Source organism: Acyrthosiphon pisum, chromosome A1, assembly GCF_005508785.2.
Source record: "Acyrthosiphon pisum isolate AL4f chromosome A1, pea_aphid_22Mar2018_4r6ur, whole genome shotgun sequence".
Lineage (NCBI taxonomy): Eukaryota > Metazoa > Arthropoda > Insecta > Hemiptera > Aphididae > Acyrthosiphon > Acyrthosiphon pisum.
In genome coordinates this window covers 9,261,399-9,276,127 of record NC_042494.1, presented here as the reverse complement: position 1 = coordinate 9,276,127, position 14,729 = coordinate 9,261,399, and the positions used below count along the sequence as shown (strand labels likewise).

The 14,729-nt window shown below is 25.0% G+C and overlaps 1 protein-coding gene across 2 annotated transcripts in view; it reads left to right on the top strand.

Moving 5' to 3' along the window:
- The window catches only part of LOC100572872 (probable G-protein coupled receptor No18), a 120,047-nt gene that overhangs the window by 1,088 nt on the left and 104,230 nt on the right, over window positions 1-14,729 (top strand). The gene's annotated exons all lie outside the window — the stretch shown is intronic.

Here is a 14,729-nt window from a genome sequence, read left to right as displayed (position 1 = left end):
AAACTAATAACACTAAGTAAAATATATTTTCGTATACATTTTGTGAATCTCACATAGGTTTTATTTTTAACGATACCTACTAATAAAGTAATAGTAAGATTTTCAACACTTCATCTAAGTTGTATTGGAATTTGGGAATGGAGATATTAATGATGTATCCAAGGATATAATGGATTTAACTGCAGTTAAAATTGTTAAATATATTTGTCACATATGTACCTACTTTATTCGTTTAATTTCGAGCGTTTAAATAGGTACTCAACATTGTTCATAATTTTAAAAATATAAAACCACAAAGTTTGGTCTCGGGCTATTAATTTTTGTTATACGATTTTCTCGTTTACATATTAATCGTCTAACCCTCGTCCATAAAAAATGCCCATTAGTTATCACAAGCCAAAGACTTTTAACTTTTAAGCCTTGGATCATATACTTTCAGTATTCTCATATATAGTTATATATTTATAAGTAATACATTAATAAATGTTAACATTTAGATTCAGACTAAAACTAAGAATATATTTTAGATTTGAAAATGAGCAACTAGGTATTAGTTTTTTAATTTATTTATTATTAATAGTTCTTTTACTTTCAGTTAACACTTTATCAAAGTGCTTAAAAAAATCACTTATGGTATTATCATAGATAGGAAATTGAGAAATTTTTAATTTTCTTAATAATTTTCTGTAGTTTTAAAGCAACAAGTGTAAGGAAAAACCACAAAACCAGCAAAATTAATTTTTGATTATTAATTTAATTGATAATTGATTAGTTTTAAATTTTTTACTATGTCATCATTGACAATACAAAGAAATTATTTACGTGTTATAATAGCGATGGTGTAATCCGCATGCTGTTTTTGACGGTAGTGGATTTTACATTACCACTGGCTACCGCAGTATGTATCGATAAATCGATATATATCAGAATATAATATTATATTATAATTGTTGGTTATATTTAAAAGAACATAGCGCATAAAAACAGAATTAAATTATTTGAAATTTAAATATTAAATAACACCAGCAATATCAAAAAACTTAGATTGCTCAGATTTTAAATTCAAATTAAAAAAAATGTGTATGTGAAATAGAGTTGATTAATTTTCTTAATAATTGTCTGTAGTTTTAAAGCAACAAGTGTAAGGAAAAACCACAAAACTAGCAAAATTAATTTTTATTTGTAAGATATTATATTAAAAAAAGGCAATATTAATAATAAAAATGTGTGCCATGAATTAATGTAATATTGCGCTATTACTAAAATAATATTTTTACGTTTAAAGATATTTTAAATTTCAAATTGCTATTTTCACTTAAAAATTTTAATCATAAAAACAACATAATAAAAATGTATTATATTTTGCTTGTTTGAATTTTGTTTGTATAACTTTGATAATTTACAAAAATTCCCCGTTAAAAGAGGTACCATCTGGGTCCACTATTACAGTTGGGAAATTTTAAATGATGTCACTTTTAGAGTACTTTTACTGTTCCAAAAGATAATTTTCTAGAAAAAAAGTCACCTTTATAAAATCAATATTGTTTCTTAGAATTTTTGTATGGTTATAGTAAAAGTTTATTGCTCATTGATAATTATGGTTCCTTGGTATAAATTGCTTGATATGAAATGTCTTGAAACTAATTAATTTTTATTCTATTCAAATATTATAATTACTTCAAATAGTGTTTTTCTTGAGAAAAGCTCGTCTGAAGATTTTGTATAAATATCCTGTTAGATAAAATTTAAAATCTTGTTTAGCTGATTTTTAGTAACAATTGAATGTTATTTGTATGTCAAACTTAAAAATTAATATATACTTAAAAATTGTAATCGTTTTAATGGAGTATTTAATCTTTTTAATAACATTTTTCGTTATAAGACGTTATATTAATAAATTATAATTTAATGCATTGATATATAATATTATTAAAAACATGAAGTATTTTTACGTAATATTAATATTGAATTATTTTAAATATTATTAGAGTGGAAATAATGAAATTAAAGTTATAGTACGTATATTCAAGTGTTATAGGTGCAATTGTGTAAATTCTATATTTGTATAGAAGAATTCATTTTATTTTGATCTTTCTTCTATATTTCTTATTTTTTCTTTCATATGTTTACTGCACTCAACTTTCTATCTTCTTGCTATTGTAACCGCAGAACTATATATAGTCGATAAAAGTGGCCGGTCCATGTCGGTGAGACATTTATTGTAAAACCCCAACGACTTTACGGCTTTTCGAATGCTCTTCCCCATTATTATGGTGAAAAAAGAATCAACCACGTAGCCATTTTAGTTTTCATTTAAAAACGCAATAGTTTTAAGTAGGTACCTACTGGAGAAAAAAACATTAAATTGAGTAGAAAGAAGTTTATTGCGTTCAGAAGTTCTTGAATACCTTAAATAAGCAAAATATTTATGGGATTGTATAAAAACCTAACATAGATAAAATAACAACACAAAAGTTATTTATGTACACTCGTCTTATGAATTAATATATTTTAGTCTTCGCTAAAAAGATAATGGTAAATTAGGATACTTGGTGTCAATTTAACTAAATATTGAGTTTGAACTTTTGATTCTAAAATGTTTAGATTTAAATTTTAAATTTTAATGGAATTATTATACTTTTTCCTTATATACCCAATATTATTGTTAGAATATTTGTAGTTTTGAAATTTTTAATTCTTTCGTCCCGTCTTTCATTCACTCATTATTGATCAAATGCATATTATTATAAACGTAGTAAAGGATATTGCGTGCAAAGCGGATTGATATATCATCGCCATCTGCCGCATATACTTATAGATAAATTGTAGTTACGATATTGGTTGTTATAACTAACTAATTATGAGTTATGGTTCGTGTATAATTTATAATATAGGTATTAATAAATTATTGGTGGTTACTAAAAATTAAAAATAGATGAGAATTGAAATGAAAATAAAATATTGTTTATTATGTTTTTTTGGAAAGATGCTTTTATAAACGCGGAGTTATAATTCCCATCTAGTAAAGTTTAGGTACCAATAACATTTGACAACAATAATTCCCATGAAAGAATTGGTCTAACCTCTTTAATTGCCAATTGGTACTTAGTCATTTTTTTTTTGCTGGAACGTCTCAAATAATTATAGGAAAGCATCGAAATTAATACGAATTAACTTTTGATAATTCAATTTACAAACTATTCAATCATCATCAGTACAAATAAAACGCATATAAATACCTATGCGAATAGGTAATACTGGAAATTGTCTATTCTAGTTTCTAAGCTCACAGAGTATTTCTATTTTCTAGTATGAATGAAAATAAAATAATATATATTATCAAACAATTTAATAGAAACTCATAATATTAATCATTTGTACCCGAACATTTTCAAAATATTATCTTTCTTATTTGTACGAACTGAGGATTAAAACAAGAATGTAAAGACGAAGTAGGAAATTAATACAATATATTTGTATGTATAACTCCCATTGATGATATAGCTACCTTCAATATCAACTGTTCCTCACTCAAACCATAATAATAAAATAGAATTTTTATAATTTGGATCAATCATACAATTGTACAATATTGTATAGAAAATTATAGTTCCCTAAGATATTTTCATCAATTATTTTCGTTTGAATTATTATAACAAGTATATAAAACTATTCATTGATTAAGATGGATGTAAAATAATTCTGTTTACTTTGTAGGGAAATAATTTAAATAATTTGCAAACTCAAAGTTTGAGAGTACGGGTACAACAATTGATGTAAAATTAACGTAATTCTTGGCACAACGATGGCGGAGTATATGTATAATACACATACACTGTATTGTTACAGTATACATAATATTGTTTTTTTGTAGTTAGTGTTTTGATGTCTAATAAAATAGCAGGTGTCCATGAGATTCGAGAGGCAGCAATAACCGATATTAATTAAATCAATACATTCTCATATGTTTACGTGAATTATTCAACACTCGTGTAAAAGATAATAGAATATAAATTTGTTTGTGAACTTTTATATATTTTGTCAGTAATTTTAAGATTCTGCGTGAATAGAGGAATGTACTAGGGGAATGATAGTCTTACAATTATGGCGTATTCTTTTACGTACGTGACGTCGTGAACTCGTGACCACTATTTAGAGTAAAATGAGTGCTTCAAAAGATTCATATAAATACGCTTGTCATTTTAATAGTCTCCAATATCATGCCCATGACTTTTAGTTGATATTTTAAAAACGACTTTTAACATTTTTAGAAAGCCAAACTCTGATCATTCTGGTTTTTAGGATATAATGATTATAACAATGTTTACGAACAAATTTCGTAATTATATTAGTAAAATTAATCGTATATACAATGCCGGATTAAACGCTTTAACGGTGATATAATATTATGCAAATTATACTTTTCATTTTTGGAGAACGTAGTTTATAGTATGTTAGGATGCCTAAATTGAAAAATTGTCTTTAATATAATATTATTATAAATTAAGGAGCCCAAATATTTTTATATTTAAAGAAAATTATATTAAGTGTTAAATATCAAATATATTTATAATTTATCTTCTCCAGAGTTTGAATTTGAATTTTCAAATTTTGTTAATAACTGATTATGAAAATATAAAAATTTGAATATCCATGTTGAATTTTATCAGGTTGTATGTAGCTAAATATTACAAAATTACTTGAAAGTATACTAAAATAAAACTTAATCGATCAATATTATCTATCTAATATAATCGATGGATAAATTCCATGTGTGATAACTGATAAGTGGCCGTATACTTTTTTAACGTTTGTTTTTTTAAAATATACAATGAAAATTATAGAATACAATATTACATATATAGTCATGATAGCTTATAATATTTATCATTAAAAAAATATGAATGTCTTTTTGATATTTTATCCTCGATAAAATTAGTCGATGGTAATTAATAGGTAATAAATTTCGATCTAGTACAAAATAAGAAAAATATAAATATATTTAATTTTTGATAATTTTATTTATTTTTTCATCATTTTTTTCCTTTTAATTTTTGGGTGAACAAGTTTTTAGTGTATTTTAGACTTAACTATCTTACAGTTTTCTTTAGTATAACGTGACATTGCCACATTGTTCCATACAGAAAATAATGATATTTTTTGGAATAGTTAGTTATTTCTCTATAATTATTTATGTTTGTACACTTTTTTTTAAACATATAAACATATAAACATGTTAATTAATAATAGTTTAATATTATTTTATCATTTTTATTTTAAATTGTTTACTATGTCATTATTAACAAAACAAAGAAATTATTTACGTGTTATAATATCGATGGTGTAATCTGCATGCTGTTTTTGACGGTAGTGAATTTTACATTACCACTGGCTACTGCAGTATGTATCGATAAATCGATATACCTGTATCAGAATATAATATAATATTATAATATGTTGGTTATATTTAAAAGAACATAGCACATGAAAACAGAATTAAATTATTTGAAATTTAAATAGTAAATAATACCAATAATATCAAAAAACTTAGATTGTTCAGATTTTAAATTAAAATTAAAAAAAATGTGTATGTGAAATAGAGTTTATACCTACATTTTATGACTTTTTTAATTTATTTAAATAACAATTTTGAGAAAATATAAAAATATAATAATATATATAATAAATTGTATTACATTTAATAGTCCACATTGTATTTATATTAATATGTTTGCATATAAACTGTTAACTGCTCCTTTACTTTAATAGGAACATTTTGGTATAGTTACAAACTTTCACTTTTCTAAATGAATTTAAAATCAAGAATGCTACAAACTGTAAGACACCTATGTACTTTGATATCATATTTCTGTTTTCAACTAATAAACAAAACAAAAACAAAATTCTTATTTTCCTTTTAGACACGGTGTTCTTACGCCATCCTATCTGAATCTTCACTCCTACTTGCACACAGCAATCTTTATGTCTATTAGCAGACAACTACATATAGGTACCTACTTGAATGACAACTACAGTAAAGAAAACTTTTTCATCACCTTTGTATCGCCATTTTATTGTGAAATATAATAAATGCCTTTGTGGCTTGAGTATTCCCTTTATTTGTTTAAAGACTGGCTTGGAGTAAACAGTCGGTTTTTTTCCCGAATCATTTCTAACAATACAATATACCATCATATCAGTTATTGATGTTTATTGTATAACTTACTCAATATACTGTACTTTAATAGGCACCTAGTTGTGTTCTCGAATACAACTTGGAAATCAACAGAAAACCGTATATTTAATTACACACAAAGAACAATTAAAATTAAAATGGGTATTTTATGTTTTACACAATACAATTTACAAGATGTGTACTAGATATATTATAATGTTAAGAATTATTGTAATACATTATGATTACTTAATATGGCCTATTGTCAGTATTAACTTATTAATAGCCTGAGATCCATTCAGAATCCCCTCCCTCCGGAGCTTATATATACCTATTCGTCTATTAAAATCTCGCTGCTTACACTTTATTGGTTGTCATAAGATTATCTTATAATTCATATAATCGAATTATGTTTATGAATCCCAAAATTTCCAATTTGGGATGAATATTTATCAGGAATAACTTGTCTTATATTATTCTTAATGCATTCTGTATTATTGCATCATAAAATAATACTTAAAACGTTTATATTATGATACTCGTCGGTTATTGCGATAATATCTACTTACCCACACCTACTACGCACAAATACATTTTCGTCTTAATTTTTTCGATTTTAATTCTTAACACGAACTTTGTTGATGGGTTCATCATAAACAAATATTAATATCTAGTATTTATTATCTAATGATAAAGTTGCTGAAACATTTTTCCTAAAGTCAATAGTCAATATCACTGGATTTTATTAAATAGACGACTACCTATGTTATTCTGATCATGAACCCAAGTTATAATACGAAAACAAATATTTTAGGGGTGTATCCAATATAAAAACATATAAAAAAGTAATTATGCGTTTCGAAATCGGTTTGCTAGCAACTGTATACAATTTCTATACCTATGATTTACGTTGTAGGTATAATATTTATATTTTGTGCTATTGGCAATATTAGGATTTAGATTCAGATCTGAATACCATAATAAGATTACATTTATAATATATACTATGCTACTCACAAAAACACAAAGAAGATGTAGCTACCTACTAAAGTTTAATTACTTAAATTCTAATTTTTAATTTAAATAATTTGTTGTTTTCAGTGTACTGTAACATCGTATTATATATTATAATTAAATAGCGACTAATTTTATTTATCTGAATATATTAGATTTTATAATGACATAATGCATTGAATTAATATAATTTCCACTGCTGATCAAGTTAATCAAAACACGTATGAATGTACTTAATAACGTGTGAATAAGTTAGCATCACAACGGAATAAATTACTTAATATATTATTATATTGATACTAACAAACTACTGACTTGGTATAAACAAAATAGTTTCATAATATGAGATAATCTCTGTACCTAAATAAAACAATAATATTCGAGAAAAGAAATATATTGGTTTAACATTTAGAGGTTTTTTTTAATAATATTTATTCAGCTTAGGTACATCATAAACCCTTTATAAACCAAAATTTACATTAAAATAACTTGAATAACAGTTGAACATTGCTTCAGTCACTGAGATAAATTACAAAATTAAGATAATTTAATTTTCATAAATGCGTTCTATTTTTAAGTAAACGATTCCTAATAGAGTTGTATACTGTTGTATAATAGTAACTATATTATATAATTATTATACATTGTTATGTAATATTATTATTATTATTGAATCGAAGCTCTGTGGATTGTTGCCAAATTATGAGTTATTATACTTAGAATAACTGTGGGTAATTTGTAGGTTGTCTGATATTTACTTTACAGTTTACATGATACATAGTGTTATTTATTTTTGTATTCACAGTTATCCGTCTTAAAATTACGACCAAATAATTCATAGTTTTCAGACAAACGTTTTAGAATAAAACTAGTAATCCTCAGACAGTCTTCGTTTATAATTTCTTAGAGTAGCTTCTCGTTATTAATTATAATTTTAATTAATATGGCAGTAATGATAAATAATGTGATCAGCTTAAGACTATCGGAATATCATGAATTGTAAACAAAATAGAAAGCTTAAATCTAATTAAAATAACAATAATTGTTATTAGTTTTTTGATTTTTCTTAAATATTATATAATTAGGTAAAGAATATTAAGCTTAACATAATTACAATTATAATATTATACTTTAAATCTTCAACAATAAATATCCCATAAGACAACTTATAACAATTGTCATTTGATTATTGGTCTTTTTTTTTATTAATTAATCCGCGGAAACTTAGGGCATTGGGTGGTTTTTACTGTGTGGGAGGGTACTGTAGGCTTAAACACGATTACACAGTTAGGCAGATTTTTTAATGGGCACCCGTAGGTATCTGCCACGCCAGGGTGGGGGATGGCAGCACTTCTCTCCGGACACCGTGACTTGCCCGAAGAAAAAAGTCACCCGCGGCCGAGGTTTTGAACCGGCGCCGGTGCGCATGAGAACCAACGCCTTAGTCCATTCGGCCACTCCGTCTCTCATTATTGTTAGTCTTATTTGTACTCTTATGTACTATGAATTTATTGTTGAAGGTTAAAAGTATGATATTGTATACTTCAAATTATGTTTCGTTCAATATTCTTTAATTAGATATTATTTTGGAAAAATCTAAAAACAAGATTACAAATATTAAAGCAAACTAAAAATATTTTAGTACCCACTTATTGTATAATATTTTAATTAATAATTCTGGGCATATTTTTTTATGTGAACACAAAAAAACTGGAGACAGATTCAATGAATGCTTAAAAGTTACAGGTCGACGTAAATCCAATATCGCTAAGGTTAATATTCGTCTTTATCCGCTAACAAAAATTAATTATGATTGAAAATCATATAACATAAAAGTAATTATAGTAATTGTGTTTATAAGTATTTGATTTTAATTCGTTAATGAGTATTAGAATGTGAGTGGAACAATGAATGACGTATTAATTTTACAATGATGGGTGCGTTTTTTGTTTTTTTTATTATTTTTTTTTTTTGTGACTGTCATCACGGTTTCCAATAGTTTTCAAAAGCGACGGGATAAACAACCTAAAATTAAGGAAAACGAGAATTTTTACGCAAAATCGATTTTCCACAAAAACGATGTTGGTGTTTGATGTAACTCTAAAACAAATGAACAGATTATACATACAATTTTCACTTGTTGTTTATATTTGCATTTTCTATAGACGATAAAATTTTCAAAATATTTTGATTTTGTTTCAACTGTTTAGGAACATTTTCAGTTTCCAATTTTATTAGTCTGTTTTTCAATGAATGTCAATAAAACTTTATTTGGTAGAGCTAAAATAGCTTGAAAATTTTATACAAGGCTCCTACTATATTGTTACAATGACATTTGAAAAATATTAAAAATCCTTAGTCACAGTTTTTTTTTTTTATAAGCATTTAAAGTTCAAATCTTGACAAAATACGGAAAAATCTCGAAAATTAGCAAATTATTTTGAGTTGAGAATTCATAAAAATGTTTCTTTTTAAATCTAAGATTTTAAAATGTAATACAAGATTATTTATAAGTTTTTCTATCTTTATAAAAAAATATTTCTGCAAGCAAATCAAATTAAATTTTTATGGGCGTTTGAAGTTCATATTTTTACAAGATTGGATATTCACTCGATTTATCATGCAGTGGTATTGTCTTTTTATTGATATTCAAAAACGAATAACTGTAGATACATGAATATTTTTCTGAATGTTTATATTTCCATTTTCTATACAGGATAAAATTTTGAAAATATTTTGACTCTTTTTGAGCTGTTTACGGACATTGTCAGTTTTCAATTTTTTTAGTTTTTTTTTTCATAAATATCAATACAATTTTATTTGTTGGGTAAAAAAGCTTGAAAATTTAATGCAAGGCTCCTGATATATTGTTACAATAGCAGTTGAATAATATTGAAAATACAGAGGCACAATATTTTTTTATAAGCATTTAAAGTTCAAATTTTGACAAAATGTATCCAATTTAAAATGTTTTAATTATTTTGTAGTTAAAAATGTATAAAATGTTCAACTTTTATAGCTAAGGATTGAAAATTTAAAATAAGGTTCCACGTAAATGGGTTATATATAAATTATTTTATTCACAATAATATCGTCAAATATACTTAGTAATATCATAGGCTGACTGACCGTTTTCGCTCAGAATCGTTTTACTTATACAATGATATTATTTCATTAAATTCAAATTTAACACCATCCATTACAGTGACCCACTAGTAACCTACTGTACAGCAGAGCGACATCCACTTACCCACTTTTTTACTAATTATAATAGTAATATAAAGTGTAACGTATGGCATCCATTTAATTAATGTACACTACACATATTATATCAACCTATTTAGGGGCTGAAAAATAAGCTATTTACATTATCCAAGAAAACTATTGATATAACTTTTATTGAAAATGGTTCAGTAGTTTTTGATTTTATAAGGGACAAATAAACAATCATTCATTTTTAAATTTATAGATGGATTATCATAACACTAGTATGTTAAATTTCTTGAGATTTAGATGTCTAGCCGTCCAGGTGTGAAATGAATTAAAAGGCACATAACGCCAATCTAAAATTTATAATTATTTCCACTATACAATATAATATACCACATCTAAAATTATTTGTATTATAAGCTTACTATAATACAAATTATTCACTTAAATAAAAATGTTTAAGTTGTAACAGTAATTGTGAGTCCATGTGAATTTCACTTCATTCATCCCGATTGATTCTGCAAAATATTTAGCAATTTACATTTACGAACATAATAGCCTATGCAGATCACAGAGATAAATAGCGATAAGCATGTATTGAAGTTTGCATATTGTTGTGTATAAATTTAATACATGTTGATATTATGCTGTTATAGCATATTTAGTACTTTGGTTATTACAGTTTTACAACAGGAAGTGGGTATAATTTTTAAAACTAAAGTAAACTTATGATTTCCGTTTTGACCATTAAGGTGATTTTTAATGTTATTATAATACCTATTAAAGAAGACAAAATTATTTTTTTTATCAGTGAATACGTCTTAAAAAATTTGAATAGAATTAACTTAATATCATTATCCTTATATTTATTTCGCCATTATGTTTGTTAGTGAACCAATCATGGACCTTTAATTTTTAAATATTCTATCCTATATTTATATATTACAAATGTTATAATCTGATTCAGAAAACTTTTCTAAATATAAATATATAAAATTGAATATTGGACCTTTAATTTTTTTGGTATGAACTATTTATATTAAAATTGTATGTTAGTGGAGCTACGCTCATCTTCACTTTAAAAGCTTATTGAATACCAAGTATAAGTATGGGAAAAATATAGACACTTAGAAATGCATTCCTCCATTAAATTTCCTTAAAGTTAAATATCAAAATAATTTAGTGGTTTTTCAAAACAATAGGTATTGGTGTTCACTGTTACATAAATCATGCTACAGCAAACATGGTTTATTTTCAATTTTAAACATGATTTTAACGTGATATTTAGTTTTTGAACTGCTTGGGAATTATTTTTTAGATCATTATTAATTTAGATCAGTTAGATCTTAATTAATCAACTTATAGTATTTAATAATTGTTAGCTATTAATGTATACGGCTTAAAGATATTTTTAAATTACAATTAACTATACGTATTAAGTTAGGTATATTTATATAAAAATTTATCGGTACTTAAAAAAGAATATTTTTCTTGAAACCTTTTACAAACATTTTAAAAAGCTTTTACCATGACTCTGAAGAGAAATAACTTCATTAAAGTTTATTAAGAAACAGAAAAAGTTATTCTAGACTTTATTATTAATGATGTGGAATTTTTCTGTCAAAAAACAAAAGGTACCTACATTATTATAAAAATATTTTGGTAGCACCTACTATTGTAGTGAGTACTTTTAAATATTTTTTTGGGGACAAATTTTATAATTGTATAGTATCTTCAAAATTGTCTGATAATTTAATAATAACAAAAACCTTAATTCATTGATAAAAAAAAAAAAAAAAAAAATGAAAATACTTATACACTTACACTTATACATTCATACGTTTTGTTGATTATTTGGTAATAATAAATTGTATCCATCTCTTAAATTGGTGCAATCGGAAAGGAGATTTAAATAAGTATTATTAGATACATTAGATTAGAGATAACCCTAATTTCCCCTATAAAAACTCGTCTTGCTTATTCATCTTGACGCACAATATTGTTGTACACAGGTAAATATCTAAAAATTGAAAATAATGGTAATCAATTTAATTAGCATTTGAAAATTGTTACTGAGCAGAATTTAATAAAAAATTCATACTTTGCTAATTTTTTTTATTTTATTTAAGGTAGATAAAAATAGTGGTCAGAAGATATAGTCAGAAAAATAAACAGAATATGATTGGTAAAAACTTAATGAAACATATTAAATCGATAAGCGATACAGCGACACTATATTGACAAAGAACCGGAATTTCGAAACTTTAGCACTGTACTTAACTGAGTTAATCCCTGCAAGACAGTCACTGTTTTAATAGTTATTGAGCGTGTTATCGCTATGATGACAAACCTTTAACTGACAATATTTACCACTTTATTTACGCAACTCAGGTTACTTCCTGTGGCTGCTGCTTGAAAGGGTGATCATAGAGAGATTTCAGTGATTTGAGACGAGATAAAGGAGCTTGCTGGTCCATTAAATGGTTTCAATAACACGGGTCACCTATTCTTCCTACTTTTTTCTAAAATCCTGAATTTTAGGATATCTTATCTGAGCAAGAGACCGTACGATAAAGACCTGAGTCTACCATAATAATTATTGTCAAGTTTTATTTATATGTATGCGTTTAATAGTGTGTCGATATTGAACTACTTAGGTTTTGTTTCATAATACAATAATTTACTGAATATATACCAATAGGTCGCACTTTATTTGTTGTATACACTAAGGTCCAAGACTCTTTACAAATGTTAACATTTCAATTATTGTAAATTTACGAGGCTTAAAAATTATTAAAACTTATTTTTAAAAGTTAAAAACAAAAGAATAATAGTATACATATCGTTGTATTATTAAATCTATTGTCAATTATTTATTTTGACTAAAAATATCAATTACATAATAAATAATTAAATAATAAATATTGTAATTTTATTTATGTTTTAATTTTGAGAATTATCTGATATTTACAAATTTAGATTTAATTACGTTTACCTATATGATTGTGTATCGATATTTAAAATATCACATTTGTTTATTTTGCTTTAATGTTACTATTTGGTTTTATATGTTTATGTGCTGCCTCCATATTTGTTTAAGCTAATTTCCTGAATCTGAAATGGTTAGGTTATTAATTATTTGATTATACGGGCAATTTCCAAAAAGTGATAACAGTGGCACAGTTGGTACCTATCTATACAATTTATGTGACTATGTGAGATTAAAAATGTACATGCACATGAAAATAGACTAATAAATTTTACATTTAAATATGAAACATAGGTATCAATAATATATTATTTATTAACTAATTTCATTAACAGGAACATTGAGACCAGAATCTTTTTAAGGACATAGTAAAATGTTTGTCTATACTTATTATAAATTATAAAAATATGTTTGAAACTTTTATTTGTAGTGAAAGTATAATAAAATAACAACTATTTGTGTGTACCTCTACAATTATTCTATTCATCTAACAAAAACATTGTGTACAAAATATGTACTATGATTAAATACATTAATAAGTTGGTTATAATTAGGGCTGGGATTTGTATGTAAATACATATTTTTAGTAAAACATGATAAATTAATTATTGCAAATGATAAATTCGTTTCACGTGATTTGCAATAAAATAAGATATATTTTATTTTACATATTTTTACATATTTCGTCATAAATACATATTTTTACATACTTTGTAAAATTTTCGCTTTTTTTTACATATTTCGTAAATGTCCACAATTTCAGTGGCTTAACAATATTTTACATTTATATTTCGATAATGGTACCTACTCGGCAAATTGTAAGTGTATACTGTATATAGGAAATAAGTAGGTTAAAATAAATATTAATAACTTGATTTTAGTTTATCTTATGTGTAGGGCTGGGATTTGCATGTAAATACATATTTTTAGTAAAACATGATAAATTAATTATTGCAAATGATAAATTCGTTTCACGTGATTTTCAATAAAATAAGATATATTTTATTTTACATATTTTTACATATTTCGTCATAAATACATATTTTTACATACTTTGTAAAATTTTCGCGTTTTTTTACATATTTCGTAAATGTCGACAATTTCAGTGGCTTAACAATATTTTACATTTATATTTCGATAATGGTACCTACTCGGCAAATTGTAAGTGTATACTGTATATAGGAAATAAGTAGTTAAAATAAATATTAATAACTTGATTTTAGTTTATCTTATGTGTTTCTGTTCGATAACCATACCTTAATGATTTTAGATTATACTTTATGTTCAACAATTATTTGACAAATATACTTACGCATTTAACACAGTACCTATCAGACTACC